The sequence below is a fragment of the Aphis gossypii genome, chromosome 1 (genome assembly GCF_020184175.1).
Source record: "Aphis gossypii isolate Hap1 chromosome 1, ASM2018417v2, whole genome shotgun sequence".
Classification (NCBI taxonomy): Eukaryota; Metazoa; Arthropoda; class Insecta; order Hemiptera; family Aphididae; genus Aphis; species Aphis gossypii.
In genome coordinates this window covers 19,328,785-19,335,161 of record NC_065530.1, presented here as the reverse complement: position 1 = coordinate 19,335,161, position 6,377 = coordinate 19,328,785, and the positions used below count along the sequence as shown (strand labels likewise).

Genomic DNA, 6,377 nt, shown 5'->3' with positions numbered 1-6,377 from the left:
ATCAATGTTTAATTAGTGTAATAATATAATATGCATATCCATATCAGCTCCAAAAAGAAAAGATAAACACGTTTTAAAAATTATTTATTATTATTTCTTATCAGTTAATTTGATAACACGAATTCGAAACGTTTTAAATACAAAGTGTTTTTATTTTACTTTCATAGAGGTGTAGATTGTTAGGATCGTAATTTGTTACAAACATATATGGTTGTATACAAAATAATTTTGTTTATTTATATTAAGTAATTTTATATGGTTTTGGTTTCCTAATTACTCTTTAATAGTACTATGATAAGGTATAACAGTACCTATAATCTACAGCATCAAGATATATTTTTGTTGAAAGTTATGTAACGTGCTTACTTTCCGTTCGTCCATGTCGTGGATTTGAAATAATTGTCAAGTCAATTGTAGTTGAAAATAATGTTTTATAGATAATAAAATCCGATTTCATATTATATTATGTATGTAAGATTAAGATGCAATTATTTTTGAAAATATTTTCAATTTTGTAAACGAGTTACAAATATGTCCTAATAGAATTATACGTACGACACTAAATATATTAGACGAAGTTGTTATAAAATATAGTCAATATTTTATGAAATATACAGTAAATATATTGTGTACTAAAAATAGAAAAAACACATCATATTTTGTACTAAAATTATTAAAATGGTATATAATTCATTAAAAATTAATACATATGTTTTATTGAACTTTATCCAAATTGTTCAATCAAATCACTTAATTTTAATAATTATTTATACTTACTTCCCATAGTACTTTTATTAATGAAGAAAAATGCTTTTATTTGATGTACACATATTATTTGTAATAATTAATTAATTTTCATTTTAAATTCTGATCGTTATAAATAAAAAAATAATCATTAGTCAAGTTTTGTTTAGTATTACATAATGAGTGCATAAATTTTTTTTTTAAACAAAGTATAAGCGCTAATAGTTAAAAGAATACTGATGCAAAATCATATGGTATTTAAACTCAATGATTTATCATTATTTTCAAATCCATAAGTACAGTATAGATGTAACGAAACTATTTGGCGCCAATGTGAGTGAATAAATATGAGTTCTCATTAATCGAAATCTACATTTCTATTCACTTGTTCGTTCAAATAATCTATTCAACCTTTGTTAAATACTGAATATAAATATTTTTTTTTAAATCGTAATTATTTTTGTTAGATATACCATTTATATACTGAAAAATTTAATTCATAAAACATTATATGATTTATTTTTCTATACTTTCATAAAAATATATATTTCTATTTAAAAAAAATGTGTTTATTAAATTTTGAAATATATTCGTATATTAATTTTATGCTACATATTATAATATTGCATTACATACATACATCACACATGTAACATAAAACAACTCTAATTTTAGTATGATTTTATAATAGATAAGAAATACTCTTAGTTGATAAATATCCACAATAATTTTATAGATACATTTTTGTACCGCTCTCTGTTTTTTAAACATATCTGATAACTAAATGTTATTCATACCCAATGTTAAAATTTATCAAGGTTCAGTGACAGATAATGTGTATGTGTAGCCTATGAATTGTCTTAGAATTTGTAAACTTGCAAATTGCAATATAATATAGTGTAAATTGTACATAACTTATAAAATAAGTGTTATTTTGTACCTAGGGTTTGAGCTATATAGGGTTTAACCTAACCGTAGTTATTTAATACATATAGCATGATAGTATTATTATCAAGTAATAAGTGTATAAAATAATATATTATACTTATTGCTAATACGTATAATTTTATCATAGCTTGTAAAGTTAACCATTTTTACATACCTATATCCATTAACTAGCTTCAGAAATGATCGATAAATCTTATAACATATTCTAATAAATAATCAATAAAAATTTTTCAAAAAATCTACAATTTTTATTTTTTGAACTACAAAAAAATTAGCAATCAAATATGTTCATCCTGTTTAGATCATTTGTATTAATAAATTGGCTTAACTTTTGAACTCTATCTTTTCTTGTTCACTTAGAAATGTATCTATAAGCTCTACGTAGAGTTGTATGGTACAATCGATTAAAATAATACCATAGGATAATATTAATGAAAATATGGTCATAACTCATAATGTATTTAAAACATTAGTGTTGTGATTTTTATTTATTTTTGTCATTATGATAGTTTTAACAAAATAATATTTAATAATCATTTAGTACATTATTTTTATTTGTTAGATGATAGAAGTTTACTCATTAAAAATTGTTACAAAAATAGTAGGTTTCGCATCATATTTTAAAGCTGTTGTTCAATATTTACTAAAAAATTTGAAGTTCTCGTCAATTTATTCAATAGTGGTATCAAAATGTATGTTTTAAAAATATATATAATTATAATTTTAAAGTATTTCAAAATTAAAAATAATCAATAAGAAAATTAAAAGCTAAAATGTTAATATTAGAATTTTGTTTTTTTTTATGATTTAAAACAATTTGTTTTTGTACAGTAGCCAAGAATATGAGACATGTTTACTATTAAAATATATTTTTGTAAATTAGCAATAATTTATTAAAAGCATTTGTCAAACAGTTATCATTATTTATCGTTTTCTTCATTTATTTTATTACTGTATTAAACCTCAATGATTAATGTTTTCGACCCATCAATACTGTGCATAACATATTTTAATTATCTGACTAAACAGCACTTAATATTCCATAATAGAATATTATAACGCTATGATGTGCCGTTATTAAATCGTCACCCTGTTGTCACTTAATTCATTATTTCATTGATTTGACAACATTAATTTCTATAAAAATGATGTACATTATAATCTCGGTTTAAGATGTACATACTTAAACCGTGCTTGTAATACATTGTTATCACTAATCGACCACGTACTGATGTATTATAATATTAACTTTGATATTTCAAAGTATAATTGTGATTTGTGTAGTTTTACATATCATATGATAATAGTGATATAATTTTTAAAAATTCATATTTGTGTTCTTTAAAACACTATTTTTCAACTTACTGCTGATCAATATTTTTAATAGTTTGCTATTCGTAAAATATTATTAAGTAAAATAAAAAAAAAATATTTTAATTTAAAAATAATCTTTATAGTTAACAGAATTAAATGATTACTTAATTCTATATGTATTTAGTATATTGCATTATATTAAAATTAAATAATACATTTCTTATGAATGATTATTAATATTTCTTTAATATGGCAAACTTGGTTTTTTTTTTAACAAAAAGTAAATTTTTGGATTGCTATAACAAAAGAGCAAAACCCTATAGAAACACTGCTATAAAATAATTTTTCATTAATTGTTTCTTAAATACTATTATTTACATTTTTGATTTTTAATTCAGTATTATTTATTATATACAAATGAAAAAAATCACAATACTCTAAATTACATATGATTTTAACGAATCTAAAATATATTTTAAATAAAAACTTTTAATTTAATATCCGTAATATTATGTACTGTATCTTAATTTTTTCAAACCTAATTGATTTAATAAATACAAATAAATATTTTATATCTTTACCGAAAATACTTAAGACTACATTTTTAATTTTATTACCCATAAGTGTCAAAACTTTGTTTCATGTATAATCAAAATATAATGATTGTCTCAATGTATAATGTTTTTAATATATACATTAATGATCTATAATATAAATTCTTTATAACTTGTTGTAATATAAAAAAAAATTTTGACATCTATAACTTTTTCTCGTCAAAGTCTTCTTTACGGATGTCTTGAATACGTATTTTTTTTTATCCATTTTTTTTATTTTATCAAACAAACATAATAATTAATAAGGCACAGGTAGTTTATTTCATTATTATTAATTAAAATTTAATTTTCCTAACTTTTTTTTATGTATATATAATATTAAATCTTTCTAAAATATTATTGTTTGTTAGGAATGTGATTATAGTTTAATATAAAATATAAATTTTAGTATATGATGTAGCTATACTTTTTGAGATGAATATGTTCAATTTATGTATAAAAGTAATTATTTTTTTATCTGTAATTTTTAACATTTATATCGAAGTTGAAACGTAATGTTGTAGTATTTATACTTTATTTTCTCTATAATAAATCATTATTAAATTTAAACTGTCTAAAAAATTTTATTTTATATTTTTAAGTAGTTCATATCATAAATCATAAACGGGAAAACGTTTTATTGTTTTTAATATAAAAAAATACTATAGTTTTATAGTTACCTATATAAAGTATAAACACATCTGAAATATTTGCTCAAATTTAATATAATAAATAAGTAGTTAAAAATATTTCAGCTAAATAAGTCACACGAAAAAATAAATATTATCTACTTGATGACTTTTTTCAAAATTAAAATCCAATTGATAATTTCTGATTTTATTTTTTAAATTAAATGTTTTGTTATAACTTATAATTTAGTATTATAACCTCATATCCCCGTATAATCATACCATGTTAATGCCAGTGATATCAAATACTTAATATGCAATTATATTAAATATATTATGTTCTAATTTTAAAATAATTATATTAATGATTGTTTTATTTATTGTTCTATGACTTTAGAAATGTATAAATTTATTGTTATTTTTCACTTTTAATAAGTATTACTTGTATTCTATTTTTTGGAAATTTGGTTAAGTTTATTATTGAATAGGGACATTCACCAAACATTAGCTTGTAGAAATGATTGAAGTATTTCTATGTGGAATGGTATAATATGGAGTTAAGAAACTTAATCGTAACTAGTGGAAACAGGGAATATTCCGAAGGGACAAATTGACTATTTGGTATCCTTTTTACTAAAAAGTATTTTTTATAATAATTTTATGGTTAAATAAAGCTGGTACAGTACATATTAAATATTATACAACACATTTTTGTCTAAAATAAATACAAATCAAAATATAGCTACTCTTACTCTTAATAAGGCTATGGTATGAAAGTTTATTTTACATTGATATATTATTAAGTTATCTTCACAAATGTAAATTGACATATATATTTTATACCATCTATAAAAATGTTGATACCTTTTTATTTCTTTTAAATGTAATAGTTGTGTTTTTTTTATAAAAATGAGCATAGTTGCAAAAACCTTCCCCTTGTTTAAAAGTTTTGCAAAGGTTGGATGATAAAATATAATATACTATTTTTAGTATAAAGTAAATTTAAAAAAAAAGGTTGGAAAGTGAATATCGCTCTACTATACATTATTATGTTTCTAGTAGGTCTCTAATATGAGTGTGTAAAATTTGAATTTAATAATATATCATTCATTGTACACGAAAAACGATTTTGAATAAAGCCGGTCTATATATATATCAATAAGTATATATTATGATATATATATATTATTGCTATTAAACTTGTTTATTTTACTTTTAGTATAATAATTATTGATATAATTTTTTTCTGAAAATATTGTATTTATCGTATCATTAGTATTTAATATATATAAGGTTATGTTAGTATATAACCCGAAATGTAACTACATCTTTCAGTACACATACAAATTTGAACTTAAAATATCTATAAAAAAATAATTGACTGAATATATGTTTTTTAGATTTTATGGTTTCTATATGAAGTACTTACTAGGAATCGTATAAAATTCTCAAAACTTAGATATAAAAAAAAAGTTTTTATGAATTAACTACAAAATAATAATTTAAAAATTTAAAATTCAAAATTCTAACTTATCGCGTACACGTACACTAAAAAAAAAAAAGAATAACATACCATTGTAAAATCAATACATTCATCGCTCTGCTCAAAATCTAAAATATTAAATTATTACCAACCATCAATTAGATTATATATAGGTATATATATATATATATATATATATATATATATATATATATAATATACATATGTAATAATCTGTAAATTATTAATTACGTTTTATTTGCTTTTTTTTTAATTACTTATTTTTTTATATATTCGTAAATATACTATACATATTTTATATCATGGTTTGTTAACCCATTTATCTACCTACTATTTAAATATTCAATTTGAATTTGACACTATGTTTTTAAAATAAATCTTTTTATCAAACAAATGACCGACAAAAAAATAAAAATAAAAATACCTCAACCACACATTTTTATGACTATATAATTAAATTTTCCAGTTATAATACGTATTACAATAATAACTATATCAACCTATTGGTAATTTATGTTTGATTTAACCTTAAAGTGATTTCGATATTCATGATGAATAATATGGTTTAAATGTTGGTTCTATACCACTATAAGTTTCAATTCTACACATATGTTGAATAATATGTTAGTATAACCTTTTATATAA

General features: G+C 20.4%; 1 protein-coding gene across 1 annotated transcript in view; it reads left to right on the top strand.

Annotated features, from left to right (window-relative positions):
• LOC114120068 (protein furry) overlaps window positions 1-6,377 on the top strand; it is a 107,310-nt gene that overhangs the window by 39,997 nt on the left and 60,936 nt on the right. The window lies entirely within an intron of this gene.